Source organism: Ranitomeya variabilis, chromosome 4 (assembly GCF_051348905.1).
Source record: "Ranitomeya variabilis isolate aRanVar5 chromosome 4, aRanVar5.hap1, whole genome shotgun sequence".
In the NCBI taxonomy this organism is placed as follows: Eukaryota; Metazoa; Chordata; class Amphibia; order Anura; family Dendrobatidae; genus Ranitomeya; species Ranitomeya variabilis.
In genome coordinates this window covers 102043038-102062549 of record NC_135235.1, presented here as the reverse complement: position 1 = coordinate 102062549, position 19512 = coordinate 102043038, and the positions used below count along the sequence as shown (strand labels likewise).

The following is a 19512-nucleotide window of genomic DNA, read 5'->3' as shown; positions in this document are numbered from 1 at the left end:
CACGGACCGCCCCCGGCACATTAACCCCCGGCACACCGCGATCAAACATGATCGCGATGTGCCGGCGATGCAGGGAAGCATCGCGCAGGGAGAGGGCTCCCTGCGGGCTTCCCTGAGCCCCCCGCAGCAACGCGATGTGATCGCGTTGCTGCGAGGGTCTTACCTCCCTCCCTGCCTGCTCCAGACTCGGATCCAAGATGGCCGCGGATCCGGGTCCTGCAGGGAGGGAGGTGGCTTCACAGACGCCTGCTCAGAGCAGGCACTGTGAAGCAGCCTGCACTTCAATCAGATCGGTGATCTGTCAGAGTGCTATGCAAACTGACAGATCACCGATCTGTATTGTCCCCCCCTGGGGCAAAGTAAAAAAGTAAAAAAAAAAATTTCCAAATGTGTAAAAAAAAATAAAAAAAAATATTCCAAAATAATGAAAAAAAAAAAAAAATATTATTCCCATAAATACATTTCTTTATCTAAATTAAAAAAAAAAAACAATAAAAGTACACATATTTAGTATCGCCACGTCCGTAACGACCCAACCTATAAAACTGCCACACTAGTTAACCCCTTCAGTAAACACCGTAAGAACAAAAAAAAAAAACGAGGCAAAAAACAACGCTTTATTACCATACCGCCAAACAAAAAGTGGAATAACACGCGATCAAAAAGACTGATATAAATATGCATGGTACCGCTGAAAACGTCATCTTGTCCTGCAAAAAACAAGCCGCCATACAGCATCATCAGCAAAAAAATAAAAAAGTTATAGTCCTGAGAATAAAGCGATACCAAAATAATTATTTTTTCTATAAAATAGTTTTTATCGTATAAAAGCGCCAAAACATAAAAAAATGATATAAATGAGATATCGCTGTAATCGTACTGACCCGACGAATAAAACTGCTTTATCAATTTTACCAAACCCGGAACGGTATAAACGCCTCTCCCAAAAGAAATTCATGAATAGCAGGTTTTTGGTCATTCTGCCTCACAAAAATCGGAATAAAAAGCGATCAAAAACGGTCACGTGTCCGAAAATGTTACCAATAAAAACGTCAACTCGTCCCGCAAAAAACAAGACCTCACATGACTCTGTGGAGCAAATGTGGAAAAATTATAGGTCTCAAAATGTGGAGACGCAAAAACTTTTTTGCTATAAAAAGCGTCGCTGGTTTCACACTTCCGTTTTTGTCTGCAGCGTTTTTTGCACAAAAAAACGCATGCGTTTTTTCCCTATATTTAACATTGAAAACGCATGCGTTTTTTTTGTACGCGTTTGGTCGCGTTTTCAAACGCATGCGGTTTTTTTCTGCATGCGTTCATTTTCAGAAATACAACCTGCAGTATTTTCTTGCGTTTTTAAGCACATGCGTTTGTTTGCGTTAAAAACGCATGCATTTTTATCGAAAAAAAACAGAAAACACACTGAAAAGCCACCCACCACCATCAAGGTGATAAAGGGATCCAAACCCTAACCCTAACTCTACCCCTAACCTCACCCCTAACCGTTTAATGAACATTTTCTGACAGTCATAGTGCCACGTATTTCAGTGCCACGTATTTCAGTGCCACGTATTTCAGTGCCACGTATTTCAGTGCCATGTATTTCAGTGCCACGTATCACGTATTTCAGTGGCACGTGTTTCAGTGCCACGTATTTCAGTGCCACGTATCACGTATTTCAGTGCCACATATTTTAGTACCACGTATTTCAGTTGCACGTATTTCAGTGCCACGTATTTCAGTGCCACGTATTTCAGTGCCACGTATCACGTATTTCAGTGCCACGTGTTTCAGTGCCACGTATTTAAGTGCCACGTATCACATATTTCAGTGCCACGTATTTCAGTGCCACGTATTTCAGTGCCACGTATTTCAGTGCCACGTATTTCAGTGCCACGTATTTAAGTGCCACATATCACATATTTCAGTGCCACTTATTTAAGTGCCACGTATTTCAGTGCCACGTATTTCAGTGCCACGTATTTCAGTGCCACGTATTTCAGTGCCACGTGTTTCAGTGCCACATATTTAAGTGCCACGTATCACGTATTTCAGTGCCACGTATTTCAGTGCCACGTATTTCAGTGCCACGTATTTCAGTGCCACGTATTTCAGTGCCACGTATTTCAGTGCCACGTATTTCAGTCACGTTTAGGGTTAGGGTTAGGGGTAGGGTTAGGGTTAGGGCTAGGGTTGGAGGTAAAGTTAGGGTTGGGGCTAAAGTTAGGGTTGGGGCTAAAGTTAAGGTTAGGGTTTGGATTAGGGTTGGGATTAGAATTATGGGTGTGTCAGGGCTAGGGGTGTGGTTCGGGTTACCGTTGGGATTAGGGTTAGGGGTGTGTTTGGTTTAGGGTTTCAGGTAGAATTGGGGGGTTTCCACTGTCCAGGCACATCAGGGGCTCTCCAAGCGCGACATGGCGTCCAATCTCAATTCCAGCCAATTCTGCGTTGAAAAAGTAAAACAGTGCTCCTTCCCTTCCGAGCTCTCCCGTGCGCCCAAAAAGGGGTTTACCCCAACATATGTGTTATCAGCGTACTCGGGACAAATTGAACAACAACTTCTGGGGTCCAAGTTCTCTTGTTATCCTTAGGAAAATAAAAATTTGGGGGGCTAAAAATCATTTTTGTGGGAAAAAAAAGATGTTTTATTTTCACGGCTCTGCATTATAAACTGTAGTGAAACACTTGGGGGTTCAAAGTTCTCACAACACATCTAGATAAGTTCCTTGGGAGGTCTAGTTTCCAATATGGGGTCACTTGTGGGGGGTTTGTACTGTTTGGGTACATCAGGGGCTCTGCAAATGCAACGTGACGCCTGCAGACCAATCTATTTAAGGCTGCATTCCAAATGGCGCTCCTTCCCTTCCGAGCTCTGTCATGCGCCCAAACAGTGGTTCCCCCCCACATATGGGGTATCAGCGTACTCAGGACAAATTGGAAAACAAATTTTGGGGTCCAATTTATTCTGTTACCCTTGTAAAAATACAAAGCTGGGGGCTAAAAAATCATTTTTGAGAAAAAAAAAAATAATTATTTTCACGGCTCTGCGTTATAATCTGTAGTGAAACACTTGGGGGTTCAAAGCTCTCAAAACACATCTAGATAAGTTCCTTAGGGGGTCTACTTTCCAAAATGGTGTCACTTGTAGGGAGTTTCAATGTTTAGGCACATCAGGGGCTCTCCAAACGCAACATGGCGTCCCATCTCAATTCCAGTCAATTTTGCATTGAAAAGTCAAATGGCGCTCCTTCCCTTCCAAGCTCTGCCATGCGCCCAAACAATGGTTTACACCCACATATGGGGTATCAGCGTACTCAGGACAAATTGCACAACATTTTTTGGGGTCCAATTTATTCTGTTACCCTTGTAAAAATACAAAGCTGGGGGCTAAAAAATCATTTTTGAGAAAAAAAAAAATAATTATTTTCACGGCTCTGCGTTATAATCTGTAGTGAAACACTTGGGGGTTCAAAGCTCTCAAAACACATCTAGATAAGTTCCTTAGGGGGTCTACTTTCCAAAATGGTGTCACTTGTAGGGAGTTTCAATGTTTAGGCACATCAGGGGCTCTCCAAACGCAACATGGCGTCCCATCTCAATTCCAGTCAATTTTGCATTGAAAAGTCAAATGGCGCTCCTTCCCTTCCAAGCTCTGCCATGCGCCCAAACAATGGTTTACACCCACATATGGGGTATCAGCGTACTCAGGACAAATTGCACAACATTTTTTGGGGTCCAATTTCTTCTCTTACCCTTGGGAAAATAAAAAATTGGGGGCAAAAAGATCATTTTTGTGAAAAAAATATGATTTTTTATTTTTACGGCTCTGCATTATAAACTTCTGTGAAGCACTTGGTGGGTCAAAGTGCTCACCACACATCTAGATAAGTTCCTTAGGGGGTCTACTTTCCAAAATGGTGTCACTTGTAGGGAGTTTCAATGTTTAGGCACATCAGGGGCTCTCCAAACGCAACATGGCGTCCCATCTCAATTCCAGTCAATTTTGCATTGAAAAGTCAAATGGCGCTCCTTCCCTTCCAAGCTCTGCCATGTGCCCAAACAATGGTTTACACCCACATATGGGGTATCATCGTACTCAGGACAAATTGCACAACATTTTTTGGGGTCCAATTTCTTCTCTTACCCTTGGGAAAATAAAAAATTGGGGGCGAAAAGATCATTTTTGTGAAAAAATATGATTTTTTATTTTTACGGCTCTGCATTATAAACTTCTGTGAAGCACTTGGTGGGTCAAAGTGCTCACCACACATCTAGATAAGTTCCTTAGGGGGTTTACTTTCCAAAATGGTGTCACTTGTAGGGAGTTTCAATGTTTAGGCACATCAGGGGCTCTCCAAACGCAACATGGCGTCCCATCTCAATTCCAGTCAATTTTGCATTGAAAAGTCAAATGGCGCTCCTTCCCTTCCAAGCTCTGCCATGCGCCCAAACAATGGTTTACACCCACATATGGGGTATCAGCGTACTCAGGACAAATTGCACAACATTTTTTGGGGTCCAATTTCTTCTCTTACCCTTGGGAAAATAAAAAATTGGGGGCGAAAAGATCATTTTTGTGAAAAAATATGATTTTTTATTTTTACGGCTCTGCATTATAAACTTCTGTGAAGCACTTGGTGGGTCAAAGTGCTCACCACACATCTAGATAAGTTCCTTAGGGGGTCTACTTTCCAAAATGGTGTCACTTGTAGGGAGTTTCAATGTTTAGGCACATCAGGGGCTCTCCAAACGCAACATGGCGTCCCATCTCCATTCCAGTCAATTTTGCATTGAAAAGTCAAATGGCGCTCCTTCCCTTCCAAGCTCTGCCATGCGCCTAAACAATGGTTTACACCCACATATGGGGTATCATCGTACTCAGGACAAATTGTACAACAACTTTGGGGGTCCATTTTCTCCTGTTACCCTTGGTAAAATAAAACAAATTGGAGCTGAAATAAATTTTGTGTGAAAAAAAGTTAAATGTTCATTTTTATTTAAACATTCCAAAAATTCCTGTGAAACACCTGAAGGGTTAATAAACTTCTTGAATGTGGTTTTGAGCACCTTGAGGGGTGCAGTTTTTAGAATGGTGTCACACTTGAGTATTTTCTATCATATAGACCCCTCAAAATGACTTCAAATGAGATGTGGTCCCTAAAAAAAAATGGTGTTGTAAAAATGAGAAATTGCTGGTCAACTTTTAACCCTTATAACTCCGTCACAAAAAAAAATTTTGGTTCCAAAATTGTACTGATGTTAAGTAGACATGTGGGAAATGTTACTTATTAAGTATTTTGCGTGACATATGTCTGTGATTTAAGGGCACAAAAATTCAAAGTTGGAAAATTGCAAAATTTTCAAAATTTTCGCCAAATTTCCATTTTTTTCACAAATAAACGCAAGTTATATCGAATAAATTTTACCTTTAACATGAAGTACAATATGTCACGAGAAAACAATGTCAGAATCGCCAAGATCCGTCAAAGCGTTCCAGAGTTATAGCCTCATAAAGGGACAGTGGTCAGAATTGTAAAAATTGGCCCGGTCATTAACGTGCAAACCACCCTTGGGGGTGAAGGGGTTAATCTCCCACCTAATTTATTTATTTTTTTTTCTCAGGGAGACTTTAGAAACCAAATAATATTAAAAAAAAAACAAAAAAAAAAACAACAAAAAAAAGGCTTTCTATGGCCCACAATTAGAGAGAGAGAGGTGGCACACCCAGGAGTCAAGACTGGCGCACAAGCTGAAAGGGCAATATTACTCTCCCACTGTTTTTTTAAGTTTTTTTTTTATTATTTTCAGGGAGACTTTAGAAACCAAATAATATTAAAAAAACCAAAAAAAATAAATAGCCTTTCTATGGCCCACTGAATGAGAGAGAGAGGTGGCACACCCAGGAGTCAAGACTGGCACACAAGCTGAAAGGGCAATATTACTCTCCCACTGTTTTTTTATGTATTTTTTGTTTTTTAAGGGAGACTTTAGAAACCCAATAATATTTAAAAAAAAAAAAAAAAAAAGGCTTTCTATGGCCCACTGAATGAGAGAGAGAGGTGGCACACCCAGGAGTCAAGACTGGCACACAAGCTGAAAGGGCAATATTACTCTCCCACTGTTTTTTTATGTATTTTTTGTTTTTTAAGGGAGACTTTAGAAACCCAATAATATTTAAAAAAAAAAAAAAAAAAGGCTTTCTATGGCCCACAATTAGAGAGAGAGGTGGCACACCCAGGAGTCAAGACTGGCACACAAGCTGAAAGGGCAATATTACTCTCCCACTGTTTTTTTATGTATTTTTTGTTTTTTAAGGGAGACTTTAGAAACCAAATAATATTAAAAAAAAAAGGAAAAAAAAAAAGGCTTTCTATGCCCCACAATTAGAGAGAGAGAGGTGGCACACCCAGGAGTCAAGACTGGCGCACAAGCTGAAAGGGCAATATTACTCTCCCACTGTTTTTTTAAGTTTTTTTATTTTTTATTTTCAGGGAGACTTTAGAAACCAAATAATATTAAAAAAACCAAAAAAATAAATAGCCTTTCTATGGCCCACTGAATGAGAGAGAGAGGTGGCACACCCAGGAGTCAAGACTGGCACACAAGCTGAAAGGGCAATATTACTCTCCCACTGTTTTTTTATGTCTTTTTTGTTTTTTAAGGGAGACTTTAGAAACCCAATAATATAAAAAAAAAAAAAAAAAAAAAAGGCTTTCTATGGCCCACTGAATGAGAGAGAGAGGTGGCACACCCAGGAGTCAAGACTGGCACACAAGCTGAAAGGGCAATATTACTCTCCCACTGTTTTTTTATGTTTTTTTTTTTTTTCAGGGAGACTTTAGAAACCAAATAATATTAAAAAAACCAAAAAAAATAAATAGCCTTTCTATGGCCCACTGAATGAGAGAGAGAGGTGGCACACCCAGGAGTCAAGACTGGCACACAAGCTGAAAGGGCAATATTACTCTCCCACTGTTTTTTTATGTATTTTTTGTTTTTTAAGGGAGACTTTAGAAACCCAATAATATTTAAAAAAAAAAAAAAAAAAGGCTTTCTATGGCCCACTGAATGAGAGAGAGAGGTGGCACACCCAGGAGTCAAGACTGGCACACAAGCTGAAAGGGCAATATTACTCTCCCACTGTTTTTTTATGTATTTTTTGTTTTTTAAGGGAGACTTTAGAAACCCAATAATATTTAAAAAAAAAAAAAAAAAAAAGGCTTTCTATGGCCCACAATTAGAGAGAGAGGTGGCACACCCAGGAGTCAAGACTGGCACACAAGCTGAAGGGGCAATATTACTCTCCCACTGTTTTTTTATGTATTTTTTGTTTTTTAAGGGAGACTTTAGAAACCAAATAATATTAAAAAAAAAACAAACAAAAAAAGGCTTTCTATGGCCCACTGAATGAGAGAGAGAGGTGGCACACCCAGGAGTCAAGACTGGCACACAAGCTGAAAGGGCAATATTACTCTCCCACTGTTTTTTTATGTATTTTTTGTTTTTTAAGGGAGACTTTAGAAACCCAATAATATTTAAAAAAAAAAAAAAAAAAAAGGCTTTCTATGGCCCACAATTAGAGAGAGAGGTGGCACACCCAGGAGTCAAGACTGGCACACAAGCTGAAAGGGCAATATTACTCTCCCACTGTTTTTTTATGTATTTTTTGTTTTTTAAGGGAGACTTTAGAAACCAAATAATATTTAAAAAAAAACAAACAAAAAAAGGCTTTCTATGCCCCACAATTAGAGAGAGAGAGGTGGCACACCCAGGAGTCAAGACTGGCGCACAAGCTGAAAGGGCAATATTACTCTCCCACTGTTTTTTTAAGTTTTTTTTTTTTTATTTTCAGGGAGACTTTAGAAACCAAATAATATTAAAAAAACCAAAAAAATAAATAGCCTTTCTATGGCCCACTGAATGAGAGAGAGAGGTGGCACACCCAGGAGTCAAGACTGGCACACAAGCTGAAAGGGCAATATTACTCTCCCACTGTTTTTTTATGTATTTTTTGTTTTTTAAGGGAGACTTTAGAAACCAAATAATATTAAAAAAAAAGGAAAAAAAAAAAGGCTTTCTATGCCCCACAATTAGAGAGAGAGAGAGGTGGCACACCCAGGAGTCAAGACTGGCGCACAAGCTGAAAGGGCAATATTACTCTCCCACTGTTTTTTTAAGTTTTTATTTTTTTATTTTCAGGGAGACTTTAGAAACCAAATAATATTAAAAAAACCAAAAAAATAAATAGCCTTTCTATGGCCCACTGAATGAGAGAGAGAGGTGGCACACCCAGGAGTCAAGACTGGCACACAAGCTGAAAGGGCAATATTACTCTCCCACTGTTTTTTTATGTATTTTTTGTTTTTTAAGGGAGACTTTAGAAACCCAATAATATTTAAAAAAAAAAAAAGGCTTTCTATGGCCCACTGAATGAGAGAGAGAGGTGGCACACCCAGGAGTCAAGACTGGCACACAAGCTGAAAGGGCAATATTACTCTCCCACTGTTTTTTTATGTATTTTTTGTTTTTTAAGGGAGACTTTAGAAACCCAATAATATTTAAAAAAAAAAAAAAAAAAAAGGCTTTCTATGGCCCACAATTAGAGAGAGAGGTGGCACACCCAGGAGTCAAGACTGGCACACAAGCTGAAAGGGCAATATTACTCTCCCACTGTTTTTTTATGTATTTTTTGTTTTTTATATTAAAAAAAAAACAAACAAAAAAAGGCTTTCTATGCCCCACAATTAGAGAGAGAGAGGTGGCACACCCAGGAGTCAAGACTGGCGCACAAGCTGAAAGGGCAATATTACTCTCCCACTGTTTTTTTATGTATTTTTTGTTTTTTAAGGGAGACTTTAGAAACCCAATAATATTTAAAAAAAAAAAAAAAAAAAAGGCTTTCTATGGCCCACTGAATGAGAGAGAGAGGTGGCACACCCAGGAGTCAAGACTGGCACACAAGCTGAAAGGGCAATATTACTCTCCCACTGTTTTTTTATGTATTTTTTGTTTTTTAAGGGAGACTTTAGAAACCCAATAATATTTAAAAAAAAAAAAAAAAAAGGCTTTCTATGGCCCACTGAATGAGAGAGAGAGGTGGCACACCCAGGAGTCAAGACTGGCACACAAGCTGAAAGGGCAATATTACTCTCCCACTGTTTTTTTATGTATTTTTTGTTTTTTAAGGGAGACTTTAGAAACCCAATAATATTTAAAAAAAAAAAAAAAAAAAAAAGGCTTTCTATGGCCCACTGAATGAGAGAGAGAGGTGGCACACCCAGGAGTCAAGACTGGCACACAAGCTGAAAGGGCAATATTACTCTCCCACTGTTTTTTTATGTATTTTTTGTTTTTTAAGGGAGACTTTAGAAACCAAATAATATTAAAAAAAAAAGGAAAAAAAAAAAGGCTTTCTATGCCCCACAATTAGAGAGAGAGAGGTGGCACACCCAGGAGTCAAGACTGGCTCACAAGCTGAAAGGGCAATATTACTCTCCCACTGTTTTTTTAAGTTTTTTTTTTTTTATTTTCAGGGAGACTTTAGAAACCAAATAATATTAAAAAAACCAAAAAAATAAATAGCCTTTCTATGGCCCACTGAATGAGAGAGAGAGGTGGCACACCCAGGAGTCAAGACTGGCACACAAGCTGAAAGGGCAATATTACTCTCCCACTGTTTTTTTATGTATTTTTTGTTTTTTAAGGGAGACTTTAGAAACCCAATAATATAAAAAAAAAAAAAAAAAGGCTTTCTATGGCCCACTGAATGAGAGAGAGAGGTGGCACACCCAGGAGTCAAGACTGGCACACAAGCTGAAAGGGCAATATTACTCTCCCACTGTTTTTTTATGTTTTTTTTTTTTTCAGGGAGACTTTAGAAACCAAATAATATTAAAAAAACCAAAAAAAATAAATAGCCTTTCTATGGCCCACTGAATGAGAGAGAGAGGTGGCACACCCAGGAGTCAAGACTGGCACACAAGCTGAAAGGGCAATATTACTCTCCCACTGTTTTTTTATGTATTTTTTGTTTTTTAAGGGAGACTTTAGAAACCCAATAATATTTAAAAAAAAAAAAAAAAAGGCTTTCTATGGCCCACTGAATGAGAGAGAGAGGTGGCACACCCAGGAGTCAAGACTGGCACACAAGCTGAAAGGGCAATATTACTCTCCCACTGTTTTTTTTATGTATTTTTTGTTTTTTAAGGGAGACTTTAGAAACCCAATAATATTTAAAAAAAAAAAAAAAAAAAAGGCTTTCTATGGCCCACAATTAGAGAGAGAGGTGGCACACCCAGGAGTCAAGACTGGCACACAAGCTGAAAGGGCAATATTACTCTCCCACTGTTTTTTTATGTATTTTTTGTTTTTTAAGGGAGACTTTAGAAACCAAATAATATTAAAAAAAAAACAAAAAAAAAAAGGCTTTCTATGCCCCACAATTAGAGAGAGAGAGGTGGCACACCCAGGAGTCAAGACTGGCGCACAAGCTGAAAGGGCAATATTACTCTCCCACTGTTTTTTTATGTATTTTTTGTTTTTTAAGGGAGACTTTAGAAACCCAATAATATTTAAAAAAAAAAAAAAAAAAAAAGGCTTTCTATGGCCCACTGAATGAGAGAGAGAGGTGGCACACCCAGGAGTCAAGACTGGCACACAAGCTGAAAGGGCAATATTACTCTCCCACTGTTTTTTTATGTATTTTTTGTTTTTTAAGGGAGACTTTAGAAACCCAATAATATTTAAAAAAAAAAAAAAAAAAGGCTTTCTATGGCCCACTGAATGAGAGAGAGAGGTGGCACACCCAGGAGTCAAGACTGGCACACAAGCTGAAAGGGCAATATTACTCTCCCACTGTTTTTTTATGTATTTTTTGTTTTTTAAGGGAGACTTTAGAAACCAAATAATATTAAAAAAAAAAGGAAAAAAAAAAAGGCTTTCTATGCCCCACAATTAGAGAGAGAGAGGTGGCACACCCAGGAGTCAAGACTGGCGCACAAGCTGAAAGGGCAATATTACTCTCCCACTGTTTTTTTAAGTTTTTTTTTTTTTATTTTCAGGGAGACTTTAGAAACCAAATAATATTAAAAAAACCAAAAAAATAAATAGCCTTTCTATGGCCCACTGAATGAGAGAGAGAGGTGGCACACCCAGGAGTCAAGACTGGCACACAAGCTGAAAGGGCAATATTACTCTCCCACTGTTTTTTTATGTATTTTTTGTTTTTTAAGGGAGACTTTAGAAACCCAATAATATAAAAAAAAAAAAAAAAAAAAGGCTTTCTATGGCCCACTGAATGAGAGAGAGAGGTGGCACACCCAGGAGTCAAGACTGGCACACAAGCTGAAAGGGCAATATTACTCTCCCACTGTTTTTTTATGTTTTTTTTTTTTTTCAGGGAGACTTTAGAAACCAAATAATATTAAAAAAACCAAAAAAAATAAATAGCCTTTCTATGGCCCACTGAATGAGAGAGAGAGGTGGCACACCCAGGAGTCAAGACTGGCACACAAGCTGAAAGGGCAATATTACTCTCCCACTGTTTTTTTATGTATTTTTTGTTTTTTAAGGGAGACTTTAGAAACCCAATAATATTTAAAAAAAAAAAAAAAAAGGCTTTCTATGGCCCACTGAATGAGAGAGAGAGGTGGCACACCCAGGAGTCAAGACTGGCACACAAGCTGAAAGGGCAATATTACTCTCCCACTGTTTTTTTATGTATTTTTTGTTTTTTAAGGGAGACTTTAGAAACCCAATAATATTTAAAAAAAAAGGCTTTCTATGGCCCACAATTAGAGAGAGAGGTGGCACACCCAGGAGTCAAGACTGGCACACAAGCTGAAAGGGCAATATTACTCTCCCACTGTTTTTTTATGTATTTTTTGTTTTTTAAGGGAGACTTTAGAAACCAAATAATATTAAAAAAAAAACAAAAAAAAAAAGGCTTTCTATGGCCCACTGAATGAGAGAGAGAGGTGGCACACCCAGGAGTCAAGACTGGCACACAAGCTGAAAGGGCAATATTACTCTCCCACTGTTTTTTTATGTATTTTTTGTTTTTTAAGGGAGACTTTAGAAACCCAATAATATTTAAAAAAAAAAAAAAAAAAAAAGGCTTTCTATGGCCCACAATTAGAGAGAGAGGTGGCACACCCAGGAGTCAAGACTGGCACACAAGCTGAAAGGGCAATATTACTCTCCCACTGTTTTTTTATGTATTTTTTGTTTTTTAAGGGAGACTTTAGAAACCAAATAATATTAAAAAAAAAACAAAAAAAAAAAGGCTTTCTATGCCCCACAATTAGAGAGAGAGAGGTGGCACACCCAGGAGTCAAGACTGGCGCACAAGCTGAAAGGGCAATATTACTCTCCCACTGTTTTTTTAAGTTTTTTTTTTTTTATTTTCAAGGAGACTTTAGAAACCAAATAATATTAAAAAACCCAAAAAAATAAATAGCCTTTCTATGGCCCACTGAATGAGAGAGAGAGGTGGCACACCCAGGAGTCAAGACTGGCACACAAGCTGAAAGGGCAATATTACTCTCCCACTGTTTTTTTATGTATTTTTTGTTTTTTAAGGGAGACTTTAGAAACCCAATAATATTAAAAAAAAAAAAAAAAAAGGCTTTCTATGGCCCACTGAATGAGAGAGAGAGGTGGCACACCCAGGAGTCAAGACTGGCACACAAGCTGAAAGGGCAATATTACTCTCCCACTGTTTTTTTATGTTTTTTTTTTTTTTCAGGGAGACTTTAGAAACCAAATAATATTAAAAAAACCAAAAAAATAAATAGCCTTTCTATGGCCCACTGAATGAGAGAGAGAGGTGGCACACTCAGGAGTCAAGACTGGCACACAAGCTGAAAGGGCAATATTACTCTCCCACTGTTTTTTTATGTATTTTTTGTTTTTTAAGGGAGACTTTAGAAACCCAATAATATTTAAAAAAAAAAAAAAAAAGGCTTTCTATGGCCCACTGAATGAGAGAGAGAGGTGGCACACCCAGGAGTCAAGACTGGCACACAAGCTGAAAGGGCAATATTACTCTCCCACTGTTTTTTTATGTATTTTTTGTTTTTTAAGGGAGACTTTAGAAACCAAATAATATTTAAAAAAAACAAAAAAAAAAAGGCTTTCTATGCCCCACAATTAGAGAGAGAGAGGTGGCACACCCAGGAGTCAAGACTGGCGCACAAGCTGAAAGGGCAATATTACTCTCCCACTGTTTTTTTAAGTTTTTTTTTTTTTATTTTCAGGGAGACTTAGAAACCAAATAATATTAAAAAAACCAAAAAAATAAATAGCCTTTCTATGGCCCACTGAATGAGAGAGAGAGGTGGCACACCCAGGAGTCAAGACTGGCACACAAGCTGAAAGGGCAATATTACTCTCCCACTGTTTTTTTATGTATTTTTTGTTTTTTAAGGGAGACTTTAGAAACCCAATAATATTTAAAAAAAAAAAAAAAAAAGGCTTTCTATGGCCCACTGAATGAGAGAGAGAGGTGGCACACCCAGGAGTCAAGACTGGCACACAAGCTGAAAGGGCAATATTACTCTCCCACTGTTTTTTTATGTTTTTTTTTTTTTCAGGGAGACTTTAGAAACCAAATAATATTAAAAAAACCAAAAAAATAAATAGCCTTTCTATGGCCCACTGAATGAGAGAGAGAGGTGGCACACCCAGGAGTCAAGACTGGCACACAAGCTGAAAGGGCAATATTACTCTCCCACTGTTTTTTTATGTATTTTTTGTTTTTTAAGGGAGACTTTAGAAACCCAATAATATTTAAAAAAAAAAAAAAAAAAAAGGCTTTCTATGGCCCACTGAATGAGAGAGAGAGGTGGCACACCCAGGAGTCAAGACTGGCACACAAGCTGAAAGGGCAATATTACTCTCCCACTGTTTTTTATGTATTTTTTGTTTTTTAAGGGAGACTTTAGAAACCCAATAATATTTAAAAAAAAATAAATAAAAAGGCTTTCTATGGCCCACAATTAGAGAGAGAGGTGGCACACCCAGGAGTCAAGACTGGCACACAAGCTGAAAGGGCAATATTACTCTCCCACTGTTTTTTTATTTATTTTTTTTTTTTTTCAGGGAGACTTTAGAAACCAAATAATAAGAAAAAAAAAAAATAAATAAATAGGCTTTCTATAGCCCACTGAATAAGAGATAGCACACACAACAGTGGCACACAAGCATACCTCCCAACTTTACAGGAACGGAAAGAGGGACAACCAAGCCACGCCCACCCTCATAACCCCACCCCTGGCCACACCCATCCCACACTCCACCTACTTCAATTAATGTGAACAACTGGAGGCGATGAGGGCATGCTGGAGGTCACAGTGGGGGGGGGGCAGTAGCAGTACTAGTAGAGGCAATGGGGCACAGCGGCGGGTTCTGCTGGAGGTGATGCTTAGAGGGGTAAGGTATTACTATTGCCACCCCAAAACGCTAAATACGGCAGCAATGCTTACCGCAAAGCAATCATGATGCGGTAATAAGTATGCTGCCGACCCCCCTCCCCATTACTCACCTCTCCGCCGCCTCCAGAATCTTCCACCGCACTTTGCTTACTGCACGGGCTGCCCGCCACCAAGACCTCCGGAAACGATCAGGAGTGATGCAGCAGCATGACCAGACAATAGATCATGCCGGCCGCTTACGTCACTCCTTCCTGACCCCGCCCGGAGTGCGGGAGTCCTAATCGGGCTCTCTCTACGTCCCGGAAGTGGGCGGGGCTTCACCGGCGGCCGCAAATTCGGGATTTTAAATGCCCGAAGCGGGACAGCGGGACCCCGGTGCCAAAGCGGGACTGTCACGCTGAAATCGGGACGGTTGGGAGGTATGCACAAGCCCTGACTGAGGCCAATATTTTTCTACCACTGATTGATGTAGTGTTTTTGTGTTGAGGTAGAATTTAGAACACAAATCACGGAAAAAATAAATAGGCTTTCTATGGCCCACTCAGTGAGAGATGGCACACACAGGGATGGCACTGTAGCAGAAATGCCAATCTTAATCTCCCACAAAAAAAAAAAAAAAAAAACAGGGACTGTCCTACAATTACTATCTCCCTGCAGTAATCTAAGCCAGGTATGGCAGGCAGCAATAGGAGTGGACTGATGCACAAATTAAATAAAAAGTGTGGACAAACAAAAAAGATAGCTGTGCAGAAAGGAACAAGAGGATATGTGCTTTGAAAAAAGCAGTTGGTTTCCACAGTGGCGTACACACAGCAATACAGCTATCACGGAGCCTTCTAGGGCAGCCCAATGAGCTACAGCGCTGAGGAAAAAAAAAAAAAAATAGCTTCCACTGTTCCTGCACACCGAAGGTGGTGTTGGACAGTGGAAATCGCTACAGCACAAGCGGTTTGGTGGTTAGTGGACCCTGCCTAACGCTCTCCCTGCTTCTGACGAAGCGGCAGCAACCTCTCCCTAAGCTCAGATCAGCAGCAGTAAGATGGCGGTCGGCGGGAACGCCCCTTTATAGCCCCTGTGACGCCGCAGACAGCAAGCCAATCACTGCAATGCCCTTCTCTAAGATGGTGGGGACCAGGATCTATGTCATCACGCTGCCCACACTCTGCGTTCACCTTCATTGGCTGAGAAATGGCGCTTTTCGCGTCATTGAAACGCGACTTTGGCGCGAAAGTCGCGTACCGCATGGCCGACAAGCACAGGGGTCGGATCGGGTTTCATGAGACGCCGACTTAGCCAAAAGTCGGCGACTTTTGAAAATGATCGACCCGTTTCGCTCAACCCTAGTCACTAGAGCTTCACAGGTTTGCCACTGGAATCCCCTGCGCTCCTCCATGATGACATCACGGAGCTGTTGGTTGTTAGAGACCTTGTGCTCCTCCACCTTTCGCTTGAGGATGTCCCACAGATGCTCAACAGGGTTTAGGTCTGGAGACAAGCTTGGGCAGTCCAGCACATTTACCTTCAATTTCTTTAGCAAGGCAGTGGCCGTCCTGCAGGTGTGTTTGGGGTCATTATCATGTTGGAATACTATCCAGTTTCCGAAGGAAGAGGACCATGCCCTGCTTCAGGATGTCACAGTACATGTTGACATTCATGGTTCCCTCAATGACCTGTTGCTGCCCACAGCCAGAAGCATTCATGCAGCCCCAAACCATGACACTCCCACCACCATGCCTGGCTGTAGGCAAGACATACTTGTCTTTGTACTCCTCACCTGGTTACCGCCACACACGCTTGACACCATATGAACCAAATACGTTTATCTTGGTTTCATCAGACCACATGACATGGTTTCAGTAATCCATGTCCTTAATCATGCAAGCTTTCTTGCGCATCATTTTTAGAAGAGGCTTCCTTTTGGGATCACTGCTATGCAGAAAAATTTGATGGAGTGTGCAGCCTTTGGTGTGATCACTGACAAGCTGACAAACCCACTGCTTTAACCTCTACAGCAATCCTGGTAGCACTCATATGTGCACTCGTGTCTATGTTGAAAAGACAACCTCTGGATATGACACTGAGCACGTGCATTCAATTTCTTTGGTCGACAATGGCGAGGCCTGTTCTGAGTGGGACCTGTCTTGTTAACCACTGTATGGTCAGGGTGTTGGCAATCTTCTGACAGCCTAGGCCATCTTTATGTAGAATAACAATCCTTTTTTCAGATTCTCAGAGATTTCTTTGTCATGAGGTGCCATTTTGAACTTCCAGTGACCAGTATGAGAGAGTGTGAGAGCGATAACACCACACATAACAAACCTGCACCCCATTCACACCTGAGACCTTGTAACACTTATGAGTCACATGACATCGGGGAGGGAAAATAGAAAATGGAGCACAATGTGGCCATTTTCACCTAGGGGTGCGCTCACTTTTGTTGCCAGCGGTTAAGACATTAATGACTGTGTCACTTGCTTAGTTATTTAGAGGGCACACCAAATTTACACTCTTGTGCAAGCTGTTCACGGACTACTTTATAATTTATCAAAGTGTCAGATCTTCATTGTTGTCCCATGAAAAGATATAATAAAATATTTACAAAAATGCGAGGATTATACTAACTTTAGTGATATACTGTAGGTCCTGAGGATAGTCCATCAATATCTTGTAACTGGAATGCACTTTACCATTATTGTTTGTTATATCTCCACTTTACATAGGAAAATGCCACCACCACCTGGCAAACGTGACCACCACCACCTGGCAAATCAGACCACCACCTTTCAAATGTGACCACCACCACCTGGCAAATGTGACTACCACCACCTGGCAAACGTGACCACCACCAACTGGAAAATCTGACCACCATCACCTGGAAAACCTGACCACCACCACCTCCTAAACCATGCCACCACCACCTGGCAAATCTGACCACCACCACCTGACAAACCTTGCGACCACCACCTGCTAAACCATGCCCCCACCACCTGGCAATCCTGACCACCACCACCTAGCAAACCTTGTCTACACCACCTGGCAAATGTGACCACCACCACCTGGCAAATGTGACCAACACCACCTGGCAAACGTGACCACCACCACCTGGAAAACCCACCTCCTAGCAAACTATGCCACCAACACCTGGCAAACCATAAAACCACCACGTAGCAAACCTGACCAACACCATCTGGCAAACTACGCCACCACCATCTGGCAAACCTTCCCACCACCACCTGGGAAACCTGACCAACACCACCTGGCAAACCTGACCACCACCACCTAGCAAACCATGCCACCACCATCTGGCAAACCTGACCACCACCACCTGGGAAACCTGACCAACACCACCTGGCAAACCTGACCACCACCACCTAGCAAACCATGCCACCACCACCTGGCAAACCATGCCACCACCATCTGGCAAACCTGACCACCACCACCTGGCAAACTACGCCACCACCATCTGGCAAACCTTCCCACCACCACCTGGGAAACCTCACCAACACCACCTGGCAAACATGACCACCACCACCACCTAGCAAACCACGCCACCCCCAACTGGCAAACCACGCCACCACCACCTGGCAAACCATGCCACCACCATCTGGCAAACCTGACCACCACCATCTGGCAAACCTAACCAACACCATCTGGCAATCCTGACCACCACCACCTAGTAAACCTTGCCACCACCACCTGGCAAATCATGCCACCACCACCTGGCAAACCATGCCACCACCATCTGGCAAATCTGACCACCACCACCTGGCAAACTACGCCACACCATCTGGCAAACCTTCCCACCACCACCTGGGAAACCTGACCAACACCACCCGGCAAACCTGACCACCACCACCTAGCAAACCATGCCACCACCACCTGGCAAACCATGCCACCACCATCTGGCAAACCTGACCACCACCACCTGGCAAACTACGCCAACACCATCTGGCAAACCTTCCCACCACCACCTGGGAAACCTGACCAACACCACCTGGCAAAGATGACCACCACCACCACCTAGCAAACCATGCCACCCCCACCTGGCAAACTACGCCACCACCACCTGGCAAACCATGCCACCACCATCTGGCAAACCTGACCACCACCATCTGGCAAACCTGACCAACACCATCTGGCAATCCTGACCACCACCGCCTAGTAAACCTTGCCACCATCACCTGGCAAACCATGCCACTACCATCTGGCAAACCTGACCACCACCACCTGGCAATCCTGACCACCACCACCTAGTAAACCTTGCCACCACCACCTGGCAAATCATGCCACCACCACCTGGCAAACCATGCCACCACCATCTGGCAAATCTGACCACCACCACCTGGCAAACTACGCCACCACCATCTGGCAAACCTTCCCACCACCACCTGGGAAACCTGACCAACACCACCTGGCAAACCTGACCACCACCACCTAGCAAACCATGCCACCACCACCTGGCAAACTACGCCACCACCACCTGGCAAACCATGCCACCACCATCTGGCAAGCCTGACCAACACCATCTGGCAAACTACGCCACCACCACCTGGCAAACCTTCCCACCACCACCTGGGAAACCTGACCAACACCACCTGGCAAACCTGACCACCACCACCTAGCAAACCATGCCACCACCACCTGGCAAACCATGCCACCACCATCTGGCAAACCTGACCACCACCACCTGGCAAACTTCGCCACCACCATCTGGCAAATATTCCCACCACCACCTGGGAAACCTGACCAACACCACCTGGCAAACATGACCACCACCACCTAGCAAACCATGCCACCCCCACCTGGCAAACTACGCCACCACCTGGCAAACCTTGCCACCACCATCTGGCAAACCTGACCACCACCATCTGGCAAACCTGACCAACACCATCTGGCAATCCTGACCACCACCACCTAGTAAACCTTGCCACCACCACCTGGCAAATCATGCCACCACCACCTGGCAAACCATGCCACCACCATCTGGCAAATCTGACCACCACCACGTGGCAAACTACGCCACCACCATCTGGCAAACCTTCCCACCACCACCTGGGAAACCTGACCAACACCACCTGGC

The 19512-nt window shown here is 42.0% G+C and overlaps 1 protein-coding gene across 1 annotated transcript in view; it reads left to right on the top strand.

Moving 5' to 3' along the window:
* Positions 1-18200, top strand: part of LOC143768455 (uncharacterized) — a 66179-nt gene extending 47979 nt beyond the window's left edge. The window contains exon 10 of the mRNA XM_077257135.1: positions 17153-18200. The gene's annotated coding sequence lies outside the window, so the exon portion shown is untranslated. The remainder of the gene's footprint in view (positions 1-17152) is intronic.
* Positions 18201-19512: the final 1312 nt, after the last annotated feature.